The sequence below is a fragment of the Pinus tabuliformis genome, chromosome J (assembly GCF_031772625.1).
Source record: "Pinus tabuliformis cultivar Carrire ecotype Pingquan chromosome J, CPIR1, whole genome shotgun sequence".
Lineage (NCBI taxonomy): Eukaryota > Viridiplantae > Streptophyta > Pinopsida > Pinales > Pinaceae > Pinus > Pinus tabuliformis.
Window position 1 is genome coordinate 377,599,526 of NC_142295.1, and position 21,761 is coordinate 377,621,286.

Below are 21,761 nucleotides of genomic sequence, written 5' to 3' on the forward strand. Positions count from 1 at the left end.
ACAAATCCTCCATCTTGAGTTTCGACAACTCAAAACTATGACCATTAAATTTGTCGATCTCTATCTTTCCACTGCTCGCCATCTTCTTTCACCACCAGAATCAATCTCCTAGATATCCCACTGAACAAGGTCTACCACAAGCTTGAGCGGAACCCCTCAGCAGCAAAGGCGTCCCCTTGAAGCCAAAACTACTCTGATACCAAATGTAGGTTTTAACCTTGTACAGAATTTACCTACATACGAAATCTAAGAACAGAAAATAAAGAATGCGAGAGCATAACACATAAAACACATATACACAGAGATTTTCCCCTAGATCCCAAAACCGCGAATACCAGCTTGATTTTTCATTATGTTCCTTTCAATGTTACAATACATATTTATACATGCCGAAGCATCCAATACCATGGACCGAAAACCATCGCGTCCAAAATCATGTGCGAAAATCATGCACAAAACCATAGGTAGGTCCACCCAACCTAACATAGGGTCCAAAGCCAAAATTTTCCGGGGCGTTGCCCCAGACCCCATAGAGTGGGGTTACCTACATCCCTCAAATCCCCTGTGACTCCCCCCGCTACGCAATCAGTGCAACGAAGGGGGGGCTCCACCCCCCTCCTAACCCCCCGGTTAACTACATGGGCTAGTCGTCGAAAGAATATAACACAACCCAACAACATATTTGAGAGTATAAGGAAACAACTTCAACTATTGTTCACTAGAGGCATAGTCATAGGCCCTACAAACAACAACAAACTCAAACATGAAGGTGTCAGTGTCCTCAAAGGTTAGGACTTAGAAATGTGGAAGGGAAGCATGGATTATATTCTTCATTCTGGCCTCTCCATTGGTTTCTATGATAAGGAAAAGCTCATTGTTTCTATTTTCATCCATGGTTTAGGTAGGTGAGGTAGGTTCTTTTTCTCCTATAGCTTCTTCAAAAATTTTAGGTTGCCCACCTAAACGGTTTTATAACTCCCTTGTAGTTAGAGAGGGAAGTTCACAGTCACCAATGAAGAATGAAGGTTGGCTACTTAAGGGGGTGGTGGTTTTTGGTAATAATGTCGCTTGGTTATCCCTTCTCCTACAAGGCATGAAAGAATTAGTTTTTTTGCATTTTACATTTTTTTCAAAGCACTAAGATTGATGCAAAATAGAAAAAAAACAAGCAACTCTTAAGTAGAAACAACACCTACATAGACACCTCCCCGACAATGATGCCAAAAAGTGATGAGCCCTAGTATTACACCAAGGATGTTACAACTCCTAAGGGCTTCTCAACTTAAATTATCAACCTGGGGTTTGTACAAACATAGAGGTGATAATGATAATGCTATATGCATAGTAGGTTAGGTTCTACTCATGTCACCCTCATTCATGAAATCATATCATGGTGTTTAGAGACCACTCCTCGAACTAATCATAGTGAAAACATCTTACGAGAGCATAAATGAACATGATTCTAACTACAAAGGTGAAAATTCCATTCATTACATGTAAATGCTAATTAAAATTTCATGAAAGGAAAAGGATGATCTATTTGCAAAAATAAATCATGTTACTTTACTTGCACACTTAATAAAATCAATAACCTTTTTGGGCATGGAATCCCCCCCAAGGCATGTTTTGGGGCTTAAAGCCCAAGTTTTGACCAAGTCCATTGTAAAGACTCCACGATTTGTGGGCGCGGAGCGCAAAGTCATAATAGAGTCACAGAGTTGTTCGCTCTTGTTTTTGTAATGTAATGTTGGCTTGAAAGATCTACCCATGGTCCGTGGACCATGGGATTGTATAAATAGAGCGAGGCTCTAAGTGTAGAAAACAGAAAATAAAATAGAAGCATGAGGAGTCTAAGGGATTGAGTCGAAGTGTAAGTTGTGTCTTTGGGGCATAGAGTAGGAGAAGGCTCTGTAGCTGAGTGTGTAGAGGCCTAGTAGTCCGCAGCTGAATGCACAGACCCCTGCAGCTGAGTGCGCAGGGCAGGTCAAGTCTGTAACCATTGGAAGCATTAATAAAGAGAAGTTATATCATATTTCTGTGTATCATTTCCTATTTTATGTATTATTGGGTATGAATTGCAAGTTTACTTTTTATTTTCTGCACAGACTCATATGAATGTGTTGTATAAATAAATATAACATAAGGCATCCATTTACGCGAAGATAATTAGCCAGTGTAAGAAGATAAGTAAGATCTCGGGTGTGACTTAGCGAAATAGCGCAGAGCGCTATTCCTGCAGCACAAAAGTCCCAGAGTCCATGGTTAGGGCTGTGCGAAGGACAGGGAAGTGCGCAAAGTAACCTGCACGTAGGGACTAACAGTTGGACCGAATCAACCTCTCAGACATCTCAAGGGTGTGGAAACCTGGTTCCAGCACCCGCCCATACTACTTCGAGTGAGAACTCAGTCTGTGCTCCACGGACTGTTGCCGAAAGGGCCAGTAGTACAGGGTTTTGTTTGGCTAATTAACTCTGAACTTGGGTCAAGCCCCAACAAGCCAACAAATGGTTCTGTTGTCGGGACCAGGATCTGCATAGAAGATGTCCAATGTTGTATCACTAGAATCCAACTAAGAAAGGAATTGAGGATTAGTTGGATAGGAAGATTCACGAGTTCACGGCAGAGGAGAACAGGAATCCGCAACTATCAAAAGAAGAGTGGTTAGACTGCTACTTATACACATAGATCCATGAAATTTTCTTTGCATATTTCCCTACTAAGCTATACGAGTGGATCGCGAAGCTAGATGATCTAGGTGGCTCTAGGGACACACACAGGACAAAGAGGGCTTATGAAAGCTTGAAAATCAAAGCGATCAGAATGATTTCAAACTAGGACCAGAGTGTAGATCTCATCGTCCTAATCGCAATGATGTGAACGGTTCGTCAAACCGAGTCTGTATGCGAAAGTTAGAAGTAGTCAAAGTTTGGTTGACTTTTGCTCACTAGGCAGGCTTAAGGAGGCCACAATTTGGACAAAATTAGGCCACCAGATTCCGGCCAACCCGGGCCAGATTTCGGGCAAATTTGTGGCCTAATTAATTTGTCTCCTTTGGCCTAAAATCTGAATATTTCAAAGTGGCCTTATTATTATTAAGATATATATATATATATATATATATATATATATATATATATCTTAATAATAATAAGGCCACTTTGAAATATTCAGATTTTAGGCCAAAGGAGACAAATTAATTAGGCCACAAATTTGCCCGAAATCTGGCCCGGGTTGGCCGGAATCTGGTGGCCTAATTTTGTCCAAATTGTGGCCTCCTTAAGCCTGCCTAGTGAGCAAAAGTCAACCAAACTTTGTGGTGGGCCACCACCCCTACCACCCCACACCTCATAACCCATACATATTAATTTGGGGAGGCTGATGGGTACCGAGCCCATGCCAGCCATGTGGTTGGCCCGCCACCATGTGGCAGCCCCATGTTAATGTGTCATGCCAAACCATATAACAAACGACCCTAATATACACCATTAAATGCAAAAAAAAAAACGCTCCATTCAAATGTTGTTACGTGGATATGGGGAGGGCCGCCCAATGTGGACCCGACACCAATACATTTTGGTTTAAAAAAAATAGTACAACTATAATGTAATAAAAATAGGGAGGGGCGGGATTTAATCCACCGACCCTTCCTCAACCATTTGCCTAACTTTACCTTTGTGCCAACCAACCCCACATGGGTTAATCCACCAGGGATTTAATATAAACACTCATTTGCACAGTGTGCACAGGCAGATGGAGGAACTAGGAGTGGGCACAGAAATCGAGGCGAGATATTTTTTAATTAATTTAATGCAGGGGGAACCATCACTGAGCAAAATTTCCAAGGAGAGTGAAATTTTCGCAGTGTCCAAATTGGACAAATTTTATGTCGATCTTACACCTCTCAGCGACACGAACCCGATGGCGCAGTCAGTTTCTTGATCTGAGCAGTTGATTTGTAGAGGACACAGAGGAGGGAATCTTTGAGGAATCTAGGGGGAATCTAAAAGATTCCTTGAGCCCCAGATTCTCACTTTCTCAGAATTCAAAAATTTGGCCATCGATTTTGCACTATTCAACACCACAAATCTAATGGTGTATTCATATTTTCCATTTTCTCATTTCATTTCTTGGCCACTTTTCTAAGTGGAGTGTAGGTGTCACCATTCATGTGCAAGCAATCATTTCCATGTGATTCGATGCCGTGAGATCGATGGTCCGAACAGCTTCAGTAGTTTGACATCCTCTTCTTCAGATGGCCCTGAATGTGAGGTATATGTAGTGTGTTCATGTAATTCTTTTGCTATGCATTGTGTTGCATAGATCCATGTTTGATGCTTGATGTGGGATCTTGTTTCTTACTTGATTTCATGATTCCTGCTTGATGTGATGCGGAATCATCTGTGTGATGTACTTATTGTCATGATTCGTCATGTTGTGTTATGATATCCCTTTGTTGTATGTTGATGGGATACTCATGTTGTCGTCATGCATGTTTGCATTGAGATCCCTTCTATGCCATGTTGGCGGGATGCTCATGATCATCATGCATGAGTTTACATCACACTGATAGGAGTCTTGTTTGATGGAGAGTTTTCGTAGTGGAACATCTCTTGGAGCCACTCCTACGTGAGGGCATTTTCCTTGTATGATAGCGAAATCACCTCTTATGTTAATCCTCACTATTGACAGCACTTAATGTAGTAGCCTACACTATCTTGACACCGGGGCCTGGAGACATAGTCCCTCTTGGACGAACTCCATTATCAATGACTTATGTTTTCATGTGTTGATGATTGACATGTTCCTCTTCTTTACAGCATGTACATGTATTCATTTATGTTCTTTTAAAAATGAAATTTAACACATCACGAAAGTAAAAGGTCTTGGAAGGGTCCTTTGTCACACCCGGACCTGGATCAAGTGGTATCAGAGCAGTCTTTGCGTTGATGTGAATTGCAAGCGTGAACAATGGAACGTGCAGCAACAGAGGATGAAAAAGCGATGTACAAGACCATGCTCAAAATTTCCAAAAGAGTGGAAATAATGTATGAAACTCTACAGAAAGAGACAGAGGAAAAGAAGCGATTGCAGCTTCAGTTGCGAGCCATGGAAGAGGCCCTAGAACAACTGAAGCACAACAAACATAATCTTCAAACAGAGAACGTCGAATTGAAGATGCAACTACATGAAGAGAAAGAGGAAAAACAAAGTTTGCTATGACAGCTGGAAGCAAAGGACGAGGCCTTGGAAAAGTTGCAGCATGACCCATGTGAGGTAAAAAGTAGTTCTTTGAATTCATGTATGTGTCCTGATGATGATTTTGCTATTTTTGAAAATCATACCACGGGAATTGGCTCCAAACTGTTGAAGAGAATGGGGTATGAAGGAAAAGGCTTAGGCATTAATGGCCAAGGCATTGTCAATCCCATCAAAGTAGAAGAATTACCCTATCAGGCAGGACTTGGGTATGTTAGAAAGGAAGTTGGGGAATGTGCCGTGACAGCTAGCGAACCACCAACAATAGATGATGAGAAGCCCTCATCAGTTCTTCCCAAATCGACAAAGGAGGTAAAACATGTTGATTTCCTTTTAGTTTCATCTTCACATAGTATGATTTATGTTGGAGATTTGGAGATCCTAATTACAGGGACAAACATGAGGCTCCTTACGAGGACGAGGCATGAGGAGGAAAAAGAAATTTGTGTTAATAACCAAGGCATAACTCGACCATTGGAGGTTATGTAGAGACCTCAATTTGCAGGCTTGAGATACACAAAAGGAGAATGCTTGAAGGTGTCAGAATCTTCCGAGACATCGTCGAAATTGTCGAGGAAAGAGAATGATGGGAACACATCCCCATCATCCCATGGCAGTGCCCATGGGAGGGAAAGAGCTGAGGCAAGCTCTCATCACCATACTTACACCAAAGATAGCAGGGAAAGGTATAAACAATCTCGACATTTGAACATTCATTTTGATTATAGTCATGTTTTTAATGGTGAACATAAACCATGGAATCAAAAAATATGTACCTTTTGTGGATTATATAACCATCCATTTTCTAAGTGTTGGAAAATAATGGCAGCACACAAAAGGATGAGGGTTGGAAGACCCTCTCAACAGCATGTAAAGAAACATGTTAAGCAAATATAGAGAAAGAATATGTATTGTAGTCATTGCGACAGAAGTGGCCATCAAAGAGCCACTTGTTGGAGGCTCCATCTAGAGCAGCACCTTAAAGACAAAGTGTCAGTGTAGGAACCAAGTGAATCAGTTGTTCGATAAGCAAAACCGCCACAGGGAGGCAACCCATTCACCTTGATAAGTGAAAAATGGTTTCTAGATATGTTAGCATTTCATGGTCATGATTTTGTAAATCATTTGTTGCTATTTCAAAATGTAAAAGTGATGATGTGTTTTCCATCACTTGTTAGGCAACAATGATGTCTAGTCTTATTTTGAGTTGCATGTTGAACTCTGAAAGTGATGTTGTGTTTCCATCACTCGTAAAAGCAAAAATAGTGTTTGGCCTTATCTTTGTAAATCATGTGTTGCAGTGATGATGTGTTTTCCATCACTTGTTGAAGCAACAATGATATGTTGGCCTTGTTTTCATAGCTGGGGTATTGCATCCATATTGATATAAACTTGACCACTGAGTATGTGTTATAAACTCGTGGCAAGTGTGGGATGCTTGGGTCATTAGTTGGTCATGAGAGTCAAGCATGTAATTTGCAAAACAATGTACTACAGACTGTAGAGATGGCAGGTGTCGGCTCATCGCTTAAGGCTCCTAAGAACAAAGATTAAGGAGATGAAAGCGAGACCTTTCAGGACGCTTGTGAGCAGACAAGGTACAAAGAAGTTGCAGATTATTTTTCATGCTTTGGGAGGACCAAAAGGTCCCCAGGGGAGAGGATTAATCCAGGTGGCTCACGGGACACACAGGACAAATATCGCTTATGAAAGCTCAAAAATCAAAGTGATCAGAATGATTTTGAACTAGGACTAGAGTGTAGATCTCATCGTCCAGATCGTGGTGGTGTGAATAGTTCACCAAACTGAGTCCATATGCAAAAGTTAGAAGCAATCAAAGTTCGGTTGACTTTTGCTAACTGGGCAGGCTTAAGGAGGCCACAATTTGGACAAAATCCGACCACCGGATTCCGGCCAACCTGGGCTAGATTCGGGGCGAATTTGTGGCCTGATTAATTTGTCTCCTTTGGCCTAAAATCCAAATATTTCAAAGTGGCCTTATTATTATTATTATTATTATATATATATATATATATATCTATATATATATATATATATATATATATATATATATATATATATATATATATATATATATATATATATATATATATATATATATATATATATATATATATATATATATATATAGATATATATAAATATATATATATATATATATATATATATATATATATATATATATATATAGATATATATATCTATATATATATAGATATATCTATATATATATATATATATATATATATATATATATATATATATATATATATATATATATATATATATATATATATAGGAGGTGGTGGGCCACCACCCCCACCACCCCACACCTCATAACCCATACGTATTCATTTGGGGAGGCCGGCGGGTACTGAGTCTGTGCCAGCCATGTGGCTGGCCCGTCACCATGCGATGGCCCCATGTTAATGTACCATGCCAAACCATATAACAAACGACCCTAATATATGCCATTAAATGCAAAAAAGAAAAACGCGCCATTCAAATGTTGTTACGGCGGATATGGGGCGGGCCGCCCAATGTGAACCCGACCCCAATACATTTTGGTTTTAAAAAAAAACCAGTACAACTATAATGTAATAAAAATAGGGAGGGGAGGGATTTGATCCCCCAACCCCTCGTCAACCATTTGCCTAACTTTACCATTGCACCAACCAACCCCACATGGGTTAATCTGCCCGAGATTTAATATAAACACTCATTTGCACAATGCGCGCAGGCAGATGGAGGAACCAGGAGTGGGCACAGAAATTGAGGCGAGATATTTTTTTAATTAATTTAATGCAGGTGGAACCATGACTAAGCAAAATTTCCAGGAGGGTGAAATTTTCGCAGTGTCCAAATTGGAAAAAAATTATATCGATCTTACAACTCTCAGCGACACGAACCCGACGGCGCAGTCAGTTTCCTGATCTGAGCAGCCGATTTGTAGAGGACCCGGAGGAGAGAATCTTTGAGGAATCTAGGGGGAATCCTTGAGCCCTAGTTTCTCACTTTCTCAAAATTCAGAAATTTGACAGTCGATTTTGCACTATTCAGCACCACAAATCTGATGGTGTATTTAGATTTTCCACTTGCTCATTTCATTTCTTGGCCACATTTCTAAGTGGAGTGCAGGTGTCAGCATTCATGTGCGAGCACTCATTTCCATGCGATTCTATGCCATGAAATCGATGGTCCGAACAACTTCAGCAGTTTGACATCCTCTTCTTCAGATGGCCCTGAATGTGAGGTATATGCAGTGTGTTCATGTACTTATTTTGCTATGCATTGTACTACACAGATCCCTGTTTGATGCTTGATGTGAGATCTTGTTTCTTACTCAATTTCATGATTCCTGCTTGATGTGATGCAGAATCATCTATGTGATGTACTTGTTGTCATGATTCGTCATGTTCTATTATGAGATCCCTTTGTTGTATGTTGATGGGATACTCATGTTGTCGTCATGCATGTTTGCATTGAGATCCCTTTTATGCCATGTTGGCAAGATGCTCATGATCATCATGCATGAGTTTATGTCATACTGATAGGAGTCCTGTTTGACGGAGAGTTCTGGTAGTGGAACATCTCTTGGTGCCACTCCTGCGTGAGGGAATTTTTCTTGTATGATAGTGACATCACCTCTTATGTACATCCTCACTATTGACAACACTTAATGCAGTGGCCTACACCATCTTGACACCAGGGCCCAGAGACATAGTCCCTCCTGGATGATCTTCATTATCAACAGCTTATGTTTTCATGTGTTGATGATTGACATGTTCCTCTTCTTTACAACACGTACATGTATTCATTTATGTTCTTTTAAAAATGCAGTTTAACACATCACGAAAGTAAAAGGTATTGGAAGGGTCCTTTGTCACACCCAGACCTGGATCACTAGCAGCTAGCCAAGGAAGGTGCAAGCTTGATAGACCTATTGTGTGGACTCCAAAGTTGGTGCGCAGATTGAAAGCATTGGAGGATAAGATCGCACGCACTGTTGATCACTAGCTCGATCGAATTATAAGAGAATTCATCACTGAGTTCATGGTAGATACTTCAGTCAGCTATAGCGAGGCATAGTGACGCTTCCTCAAAGGGCCGCGGGTAAGTACATTAAGTCTTTGAACACTTGGATTAAAATTCTACTGTGTGAAAAGTGGGTTATGCAAATAAATTGATGTTTGGGGTACAGAAATGAAGGTAGTGCTGAACTAGAAACTAGCCCCTTGATTTCACCTTCGCGAGGGGACAAGGAAGAGCTCGTGAAGGTCTCACAAAGAAGTGCAATCAATTTGATAAGGTAGAGGATTCTGCACATACCACCCCCACCCACACCACCACCAGTTTCACTGTCTTCACCCCATCTTCACCCACACCACCTCTGCCCCCACCGCGAGTCAATATGGCAAGTGCGATAAAGTTACCAATGTTCAAGGGAGTAGGAAATGAAGATCCGGTCTAGTTTTGGTTCGTGATAAAAGTTGTATGGGAAGTGCAGGAAGTTATAGATGAAAATATAAAGAAAGCAACGTTGGTCAGCACTCTACAGGATCGTGCGCTGACCTTGTACATTAAGCATTCCAATGACAATCCAAATGCGGGGATCGCGGATATCCAAACTGCACTAAACAAAGAATTTAGCAAGCCGAAGTCAGAGGCGCAGTCGATCATTGGGTTCAAGGAAATCAAAATGCTACCAGGCGAGACCCCTTGGGAGTTGGATCAGAGATTGAAGTGCACAATTTGCGAAGCTAACATGACATTGACGGATGGACAACACTGCAAATGGTTTGTAGCATCGTTAACACCGCATCTAAGGAACACGTTGTCACAACAGAGGCTAACAACTCAGGCTGAGGCCTTGGAGATCGCGATGAGACTGTATGAGACCCTGATATAGGATCCCAACTTGGGAGTTCAGCAGATTCATGCGCAATTGAAAAACTTGTGCCTTGAGATGCAGAGTCCGAAACAAGACAGGACAGCTCACCCAGAAGTGCATGATGAGGTATGGTGTGTAAAGTGCAAGGGTCAGGGACATGACAAGGACCACTTCTCAGTGTTCATGAATTACCTCGTCGGAGGAGGACCAATGGCATTGAGACCGGAGGCACAAGTAGGACCTAGCGCAGCGCCTGCATTGTTGTGCGCAATTTGTCAAATAGGAGGAAAGCATGCTACGGACAACTGCCATCTGTTGGAGAAGTACACATAGAATTTACAACAATTTTCTGTAATTTCTTTAGATTAGTGGGACATGATGAGTGAACCTTTCTGTAGATCAGTGGGAGATGATGAGTGCACCTGTAGAAGTTATGAGCTGATGATGGATAGGACTCCTACCTACAGAGTTTAGGTCGAAACACGACCCCTTGACCAGAATGCAAGGATGGTGTGAACCAGATTTCAAGGGCACGAACGAGGCCGAAGTGGAGGAGGACCTGGAAGAGGTCACAGACCACTGATATGTTACAATTGTGGAGGGCCAGGACATTATGCCCGCGATTGTATGAATCCAACACATCCATCATGTTTGTATTGTACATTGTTTGATCATGAGATGGAGGATTGTCCCACACTAATAGCGCAGTTGCGTGATAAAGGAGCGCTCCAACCTCCCCCGACTCAGAACCTGCAAATGATGAGGTCTGAGCCGTGCAAGGAAGACCCTAATGTGAATATTTTGCTCCAAAGTGGAATTACAATAGGGGATGACAAAGGCAAGTAGCCTAAAGAGAGTACTTTGGTTCACAAGGCTCTGATGAAAGAACCAAAGTTTGATTTGGAATGCGCTAAGGAAACCTTCATGGAAGCTAAGAAGAGCTTCATTGATACCTCCACTTCAGGAAGCAAAGATAGATCAGAGCCGTAAATGGACCCATCGATGCTCACAACATTCTTTGAAACATGCATGAAGCTACTGCGTGACAACAAGGCTGTAAAGGGGCTGTAGGAACTCATAAATAGATGTGCTGGGACCGCACTAGGAGAACTCCACATAGTCCAAAAAATCAGAAAGCACACGACGAGGATGGGAAGGGAGATGAGATTGACCGCACAGATTGGAGAATATGAGATGGAGCAAGTGATTCTGGACCTAGGATCAAACGCGAACATTCTGCCAAAGCAAACATGGGAGCACATGGGAAGGCTTACACTGCAATGGTCTCCTATCCAATTGTGAATGGCAAACCAGCGAAAGTTCCTACCAATGGGAAGATTGCTGGGAATCATAGTGGATATCGAAGGAGCAAGCATGCTAGCAGACTTCGAAGTGATAGAGATTATTGATGACAGGAATCCCTACCCTGCACTATTAGGAATAGATTGGGCCACTGACATGAATGGGGTGATAAATTTGAAGAAGCGCAAGATGATTTTTGAGAAAAAGTCTCTGTGCATAGTTGTACCTTTGGACCCTGCAGAAGGACCACGCTACACGGAGCTAGTGCACGACTATGAAAGTGACGGCGACTTGGACTACTTCTACAAGATAACCATGCGAGAGAAAGACTGGGTAAATCCAACCGCGAATGGACGAATCTCATGGGAGCGCAAAAGCTCCTGCACATCGAATTCAGATGAGGAGATAGAATGATGGAAGAACCGATTACTTGAGGTAACCACGCTGAACTGTAACATGATGATGAGATCACTGTGTTGCGTATCAATGGAGGTAAGGGATCTGCTTACGTATGGTGGGTTAATTGAGGTAGATGACTTCCTGAACAGATTTGAAAGAGAGGTGTCATAACATCAATGTTTCGAACCTTTGAAATGGGTACTCCGTGCTACGCCCGCGAGGTAGTGGGGTACGCACCAAGGAAGCTTCAAGGACTGGCGCAAATGTAGGAGAACGATGCACATATGGTTTGGGAAGCCTCAGATGTGATTCACAGACAAAAAGGCCAGAAGGAGCGATCCATGCGCGCACCTTTCTAGATGGGTGCAGGCATATGTTACAAAACCTGTGCGAATACATACAGACTCTGTGATAAGAAACATGGTCAGTAAGCATGCGCAGGCAAGGCAATTGCGTGAACAACCTCTCAGGTTGGAACATTAGAGTATGGAAAGAGTGGTTACACAGAAACTTATCCATGTAGAAGCCTTTGACAAGGTATGCGAAGCGCTAAACAAGCTACACTATGTGCAGTGAACTGATTGGGACCTCCACGTACCAGAAGTTCTATGGGCTTATAGGATAACATGCAAGAAACTGATGGAGCAGGCACCTCCAAGGCTAGAGTCTGGAGCAAACACTATAATCCCCATATAATATAAAATGCCTTGTTAGATAATCTTCGGAATAATCACATAACCAATCTTTTGTCGACGCGTTTCGAACCAACCAGTGTGGTTCATCGTCAGGACAAGTTGAAGAACCAATCCAGCTTAGCGTGATTAAATAGCGTGTGCAGAGACTCCAACGGCTATAATGCTAACGGCTAATTTTGACCGAATGATCTTGGTCAAACCACTAAATTAATTAATAATTCGTGAATTATTAATTAATTTAGTGGTTTGACCAAGATCATTCGGTCAAAATTAGCCGTTAGCATTATAGCCGTTGGAGTCTCTGCACACGCTATTTAATCACGCTAAGCCGGATTGGTTCTTCAACTTGTCTTGACGATGAACCACACTGGTTGGTTCGAAACGCGTCGACAAAAGATTGGTTATGTGATTATGCCGAAGATTATCTAACAATATTATGGATCACAGAAGTCTAAATTCCTTAATAAAATGCCTTGTCTGTGCATAGAAACACTAGCAGATCCAACTGCTCGCAGAGCCTTGGAAGAAGGGATCGCGTAGCTGAAAGAAGCAAAATGCTTGGGACCTGAGGAAGAAATCTGACAGGGTGGTCTTAGGCTCCAAGAACTTATGAAAGATAGGGTGCGATTAAGAGAGAAAAGTGCTCTGCTGGAAGCAGAAGCCAAGAAGCTTGAGGACGGGATCAAGAAGGATTTTCTCGATAAAGAACCCAGGGTGATAAAACAAGGTGTGCATGATCACATCGACTAATTTGGGGACTATCGCTGAGAATTGATTAGCGTAATGGCTTGGATTGGACTGCATATTACTAAATGGATCAAACATTGTGGTGCAATACCGATGATAAAGTGTGCGACGCAACCAGTAACAATTAAAGGTGGGTATTTTCCAGGAAAAGTGATGGATGACCAGATGAAACCCTATACAAGTGGCGCAACCACCTAACTAGCTATGAGAAGTACAGTCTCAATGCTCTAGGCAGTTGAAAGGAGGCATGAGACTATAAACTACTCTGCTCAAGAGCTACATGATGCTGGAGCTATGTGCAGAAGGAAAGTATCACAAGGTCTGCGACTGCTCAAGGTGGGCTACATTGTCGCGCGCGTTCGCTGGAAAGTGACTGTTGGAGTCACTATTCATGATGTGATGCTTGACTTGAGACCAAAGGGAGCGGGCGGCAGACATTTAAGACATGATTTATGGGCAAGATTTGGGGAAATCTACTACAAAGCGAGCATTATTGAACCGGATTTGGGGGGAACAGTCAAATTCAAATTCAAAAGGTGCTATAAATTACAAAGGGCTACCTAACAAACAACACTTGGTCATTTGCGAATTGAGTTGTTGTATGCCCCAAGTATTCTGAGCCGAGATCTGTTTGCCTTGTGCCGAGCATTGTGTTATCACCAAAATAGGACCCTGATAGGCTGCTGATTAGACTACCTCAGTGTAACTATTTCAAACCAACTTTTGGCTAATGCTTAGCCTCCTCAATCTGAGAGGGCTCTCTCAAAGGGTTAACGATTTAGATTAAAGATATGAATAGATGGCTAACTCTATGGTTTGTAACTGTATATGTTTATAGGTTGAAAGATGAAGGCTGGATACCATTGGGCTATGGAGTCATAGTGTGTTTCAGTACCACAACAAGATCAGCTTAACATGAAGTCAGGGCATAGAGAGTTTTTATGCATCAACAAAACAAAGATACAATGCAAGGAAACACAGTTTATAAATACATGAAGGAAGTTAGAGCATGATTGATGAGTTCTAAGTAACATGTATTCATACCACTGCAAGTAAGTGAAAGAGGAAAGCCATGAGACAATATGACATTAAAAACTCTCTTTGAATCCTGAGTAGTGAAGCCAAAGCATTCTACCTAGCATGGAAGTCAAGGCATTATAGAGTTCAAGTGCAGAAATGAAAATACAAAACAATGAAACATAGTTAGTTTCTATATGAAGGAAGTCAAAGTATCATTGATGAGTTCTGAGTATCATAAGTAAACACCACTGCAATGTAAGTATTTGAAGATGCCATCATAACAAGAACATACAATAACTCTTCATGAATCTTGAGTTGTCTAAGTAGAAATCTGCATTAGGTTAAAAATATACACAGTCTGCACATAGAGCAGCAGCTGAGCCAAAAAGTCTCCAACCCCTTGCTAATTCGACCTCTTGCTCTATATATAGCATTTACAATTAGGATTCCATCATCCCTCATCAAGAGAATTCGAATTTTCCATCAGTGACACCTATTCTAACCATAAAACAAACCTTTAAATGCATTTGACAGCTAACTAGCAGTCCTAGAGACCTAATACAACTAGGAGTGTAACTCCTTATTATGATTACAAAAACCTTATCTAAACATTTAAATGCATTCTTTGACAGTTGCAACCTCATGAAGTCGAATTTGATGAAGCCTCCCATGTGGTCACCCAACTGCTGATGACAAACCCTAGAAATTAGGGAACATGTTTCCCTGTTTTTAGGTTTAGATCCTTGAAAATTGGCACGTGGGACAGAGCCTTTATCTCCTCACCCATGACACATTTTATGAAACTGAAGGAGTTTTTTGTAGCCCATTTTTTCTAGAACAAAAACCTCTCCTGGTTTTTTAAAACATTCCTCCAGCTGTCCAAAATCTGTCCTTGAAAAACACGTGTCAAACAGGAAAAATCCATTTTTTGAAATTAGGGTCTCAATTAAAGCTTATTATATTCCAACTGAAAACACTTATGAAGAAAGTGAGATAGGTTATTGTAGCTGGAGAGTTGATGAAGATAAACCTCTTTCTAAATTCCAAAATACCTTTTCATGTGACCAGAAATTGATCTTGAAAAAGACTGCTAAAACTAGAAGACCAAGCTTGACTTTCAGCAGTTTCGTAGCGCAAGTTTAACCATAAATTCCTCCCACCTCAGGATGGATTTGAAGAAACTGAAAGGGTTTTTTGTAGCTCAGCATGTTAGGAAGGAAAGCCTCTTTCAGTTTGCAAAATTGAGTTCTCAGCTGCTCAGGAAAGCTTTTGGAAGTTAACTAGTAAAAACAGTTTTTCTGCTAAAACAGGCTGCTTCAGGGGTTTTGTAGCGCGCTACGAAAACACTGATTTCGTAGCGCAAAACAGGATTTTTACACTGTCTACACTACGAAAACGTGGATTCATAGCTAGTTTGAAAATTTCTCCAAAATGATGTGAGATATGACTTCCAAACTCATGGTGAGGCTTCTAGGACATGGAATGAGGCTGTCAAACTTTATTTGGAAAAGAGATATGACCTTGAAAGACTTCTAACCTTATGACCTAACCCTTAAAGCATGAAATGACCTAGAGAACCTTTAACACCATGACTAGAAGAAGGGTTTGTAAATGAGAATGACACTAATTTTGATGAGATGACTCAAAACTTATAAGACTATGACTAGAAACAAGGCAACTCTCCAAAGCTTAGAGACAAAGATTTTAGGGTGGTAACAGTGGCTCCACTAGGGATAGTGTGCCCTTGTGGTATACTAAGAAATTGTAGCTCCAGTGCCTCTATCCATCCTCTAGAATAAAACTCTGAACCTCTGCCCAATTTGCTCCTCAAGCCTTTAATGATTTCTGAATGAAGAATTCAAACTGCACCTACTGAAACAGATGCTCAGTCAACCTTGAGCTTATTTTCATTTTCCTACCTACCTACTAGATGCAATTTCCACTTTAGGTCAAGCAACATGATATTTCCAATAAAGCCAATCAATTTTACTTTCTGATATTGGAGGCTCTTGACTGCATTCAACCTCAAAATAACCATGATAGTGAGATGACCAAATCAACTTATAATGTATATGATCTTCATAATGCAAATGAAAATGAAATACTGATGTGCAAAACTTTGCCATGTATTCACTTATAGGGTCAAAGAAAACATGGTTATTTTGATAATCATCATAACATTCTATCTCTTCAAATAACTGATCCTCATCCACACAAAATTCCTTTGATGTGCTATCCAACTGCCTTTCTGCATGATTCCCATATACAATGTAATTTTCTTCATTATAAAGATCATTCTTTGATGCAAGCTGCTGCAAGGAATTACAAAAGTGAACAACCTTTTCCTCTGCCTGAGGGTTATAAAAGCTATCTTCTAGTACTTTTCCTTGGTGTTTGCAATCAATTTCATACTCATTGTGATCAAAATCTTGGTAAGTTTTCTACATCTTCTCATTTATATCAAAGGATGAAACATGGTTTTCATAAGTAAACCCCTACTGATCTTCATACTGCATTTCATGAGATGTTATACTTTCTTCTTGGTGTTGAAATGCATTGTTATGAAGAGCCTCTAAAATTTCTTCATCCATAAATTCATCATCATCATAACAATCCTCCAAATACTGAATAAGACTTAAAGAATGTCTACAACAATCTTTGAGCAACAATAAGGAAGGATGACATTCTTTATACATCTCATAGAATTCATCATGAAAATTAGCAAGCGAATATATTGAACCATTTTCCAAACTTTTATACCAAGACCATGCTTTTCCTTCTAAAGTGGTCATAAACATCCTCATGAGACAATCCTCAGGAAACTGAACCTTAAGATTGCGTACATGCATATGAAACCTAACCAAATGAAGAGCAGCATTGTCTTTCCTTTCATCTTTGAATATCGGAAGATCCTCTAACCAATCAACCTTTGGCATAAGATTTGGAAAACCATGGATATGAGACCGATTCATAGGAGCATACCTGGCATTCATTCTTGCAGTGGAACTCATCTTGAAACTTCATCAAGCTACTGATCTTCTAGCAGTGGAGTCACCTTCCAATTTATTATTTGATGTGTGGAGTCACCAAGGTAGTTTTGCAGCCTCAAAAGGATGTCTAAGCTCCTGCTACCTTCAGAAGTTCAGCGTCTTGATTTCGGGAAGGAATAGACTTCAGGCTCCCGGCAGATGCACCAAAATGTTATCACCAAAATAGGACCCTGATAGGCTGCTGATCAGACTACCTCGGTGTAACTATTTCAAACCAAATTTTGGCTAAGGCTTAGCCTCCTCAACCTGAGAGGGCTCTCTCAAAGGGTTAACGATTTAGATTAAAGGTATGAATAGATGGCTAACTCTATGATTTGTAATTGTATATGTTTATAGGTTGAAAGATGAAGGCTGGCTACCATTGGGCTATGGAGTCAAAGTATGTTTCAGTACCACAGCAAGATCAGCTTAATATGAAGTCAGGGCATAGAGAGTTTGTATGCATCAACAAAACAAAGATACAATGCAAGGAAACACAGTTGATAAATACATGAAGGAAGTTAGAGCATGATTGATGAGTTCTAAGTAACATGTATTCATACCACTGCAAGTAAGTGAGAGAGGAAAGCCATGAGACAATATGACATTAAAAACTCTCTTTGAATCCTGAGTAGTGAAGCCAAAGCATTCTACCTAGCATGGAAGTCAAGGCATTATAGAGTTCAAGTGCAGAAATGAAAATACAAAACAATGAAACATAGTTAGTTTATCTATGAAGGAAGTCAAAGTATCATTGATGAGTTCTAAGTATCATAAGTAAACACCAATTCAATGCAAGTATTGGAAGATGCCATCATAACAAGAACATACAAGAACTCTTCATGAATCTTGAGTTGTCTAAGTAGAAATCTGCATTAGGTTAAAAATATACACAGTCTGCACATAGAGCAACAGCTGAGCCAAAAAGTCTCCAACCCCTTGCTAATTCGACCTTTTGCTCTATATATAGCATTTACAATTAGGATTCCATCATACCTCATCAAGAGAATTTGAATTTTTCATCAGTGACTCCTATTCTAACCATAAAACAAACCTTTAAATGCATTTGGCAGCTAACTAGCAGTCCTAGAGACCTAATACAACTAGGAGTGTAACTCCTTATTATGATTACAACAACCTTATATAAACATTTAAATGCATTCTTTGACAGCTTCAACCTCATGAAGTCGAATTTGATGAAGCCTCCCACGTGGTCACCCAACTGCTGATGACAAACCCTAGAAATTAGGGAACATGTTTCCCTGTTTTTAGGTTTAGATCCTTGAAAATTAGCACGTGGGACAGAGCCTTTATCTCCTCACCCATGACACATTTTATGAAAGTGAAGGAGGTTTTTGTAGCCCATTTTTCCTGGAACAAAAACCTCTCCTGGTTTCTTAAAAAATTCCTCCAGCTGTCCAAAATCTGTCCTTGAAAAACATGTGTCAAACAGGAAAAATCCATTTTCTGAAATTAGGGTCTCAATTAGAGCTTATTATCTTCCAAATGAAAACACTTATGAAGAAAGTGAGATAGGTTATTGTAGCTGGAGAGTTGATGAAGATAAATCTCTTTCCTAATTCCAAAATACCTTTGCAACTGATCTTGAAAAAGACTGCTAAAACCAGAAGACCAAGCTTGACTTTCAGCAGTTTCGTAGCACAAGTTTAACCATAAATTCCTCCCACCTCAGAATGGATTTGAAGAAACTGAAAGAGGTTTTTGTAGCTCGGCATGTTAGGAAGAAAAGTGTCTTTCATTTTTAAAAATTGAGTTCTCAGTTTCTCAGGAAAGCTTCTTGAAGTTAACTAGTAAAAACAGTTTTTCTGCTAAAACAGGTTGCTTCAGGGGTTTCGTAGCACGCTACGAAAACACTGTTTTCGTAGCGCAAAACAGGATTTTTACACTGTCTGCACTACGAAAACGTGGATTCGTAGCTAGTTTGAAAATTTATCCAAAATGATGTGAGATATGACTTCCAAACTCATGGTGAGGCTTCTAGGACATGGAATGAGGCTGTCAAACTTTATTTGGAAAAGAGATATGACCTTGAAAGACTTCTAACCTTATGACCTAACCCTTAAAGCATGAAATGACCTAGAGACCCTTTAACACCATGACTAGAAGAAGGGTTTGTAAATGAGAATGACACTAATTGTGATGAGATGACTTAAAACTTATAAGACTATGACTAGAAACAAGGCAACTCTCCAAAGCTTAGAGACAAAGGTTTTAGGGTGATAACACATTGATTGAGCTCCTGATTACGCAATTAAAAGATTTCTGGACCAGCAAGATGGCAGCATCACAAGAAGTTAGGGAAATTGTAGAGATGACCACTAAAGAGGCCGCGTAGGCCCTGACTGTGGGGGATTCCCCTAAGGCATCAGGATTGTGGTGAAAATCCCTAAATCACTGTGCAGGCCGAGGCCAAATAAAGACAAACAACTGATGATTCCTATAAGTGTGTCCCCTGGAAACCCACTGTGCACCAGGTTAACAATGGAGGAGAAAGGGAAAGCAGTTAACTTGGAAACTGACGAGGAGGAGGAAGCCTGGAGGACCTTATAATTGAAGAACATGAGGAAGAAGGCATGGACGAAGAAACTGAGCCTGTGCACCCTCCAACAAAGTTGCCCTCCTACATCCCCCCACAGAAGGGGAAGGCAAAAGTTCCCAAGGATCTTGACGAGAGCAAGAGCTCTCTTCAGACTCTGCTCCTCCCAAACGCCATCATCTTTAAGGGCACACACATAGGGCAGGTGCCTAACTTGAAATTTGAAGATTGGGATCTCGCTGACCATGAGAAGTTCCCTCATCTAGAGACGTGCAACTCATGAAGCCCAAGCAGAACACTGCGGCCAGGGTTATCGAATTGGAGCCGCGAAAATGGTTACGCGGAGTGGAAAAGGCAGGGTTATTAAACCTGCTTTGGGTGCCACATTTCCACCGCACCTCAATAACGATATTCGTCATCAGGAAGTTGCTCTGCCTGGTGCATGGTGGGTGTTTGTGGCTGGAGGAGCCCATCCCCATCATGGACCACTTAATCCACCACATTACTCGGCACCCATGCAAAGGAGAGGACCACCAGACATCTCAGACCGGAAGAGCAGTGACTTGGCCATTGCGGAGGCCATGAAGAATAAATACAAGTTGGAGAAGAAGAAAAGGGCCTACGCCATATCTAGCATCAACAACAAAGCAGTTAAAGTGGAGACCCAGATACTGGCAAGTAAATTTATGTGCAAGTGTTGCACGGATGAGGTACCCGCGCCGGTGGTGGCACTTGCTGAGTAGTGTGTGGAGGGGGTCTAGTTCAACTGGTCTGAGTTCTTGTGTAAAGAGTTCCTGGAAAATTTCCGTGAGGCCCACGGACAAGGAAAAACGTTCCACTATGCATGGCTTTTGTTGTCCATAGTGCTCGTGGCAGGAGAATTTCCAGAGGACAATTAGTTCCCCACAATTGATAGGTATCTGCCGAAGGCCACGAAGTACACTTCGTTGTGGGCCACGAAAGACGTGAACCAGATCCGCGACAGCAAGATATTCTGGGTGTTCATGGAAATTAACATTAGAATGGGGATTAACCACAAGCCGCGGTTATCACCCATTGTCTACAACAACCTGCAGAGTTTTGCAGAATTTAAACCGGACCTCCATAGCATATATATCAGAGCATGAAAGGAACTGGCCAAGAAATGGAGCGAGCTACCCTTCATATCCATAGATGATGTAATTTTTTATGTACTGGAGACATGGCCGTCAGAGTGGTGCACCCCAGACATCGCGACAGTAGAGAAGTCTGCGGCGCAAAAGAAGAAATAGGAGGCCAAACTGTGCATGGCACAATTGGTAGAGAAGAGAAGGTAAGAAGCAGCAGTAGCAAAAGCATAGGAGACGTGGGACGCTGCGCAGACAACAGCATAACAGAAAAAGTCCGCAGCAGCAGCAGCAACACAGGAGGCAGCTGTGAAGGCACGCGAGCACCAGGAGTCGCCTTCGCATGGGTAGGAAAAGAAATGGAAACAGAGGAAGAGGTGGGTGGCATGGACCCACAAACCGCGTCAACACAACTAAAGCACCAGCGCTCGAGCGAGTGGACGAGGCCGCACAAGAAGGGCAAGGCATCAAAGTTGTTTATCGACCTGATCACCCTTACCCGAGGGTTATCTGCATGACATCAGTGAGACAGTGGACAACGTCACCTCTGAGGCCTTCCAGAGCTTCGCACAAGAGAATCAGATTGTGTTGGGGGCCCTCAGAGCGTAGCTTCAGGAGTTGCAGGTGCGCACTCCTCAGGCTGGTACCCTTTCGACCAGCCTCACAGTAGGGACAACTGCAGCAGAGCAGATGCTGCATGCTCGAACAAAAAACACAATAGTGTTTCCAGAAGGGGCA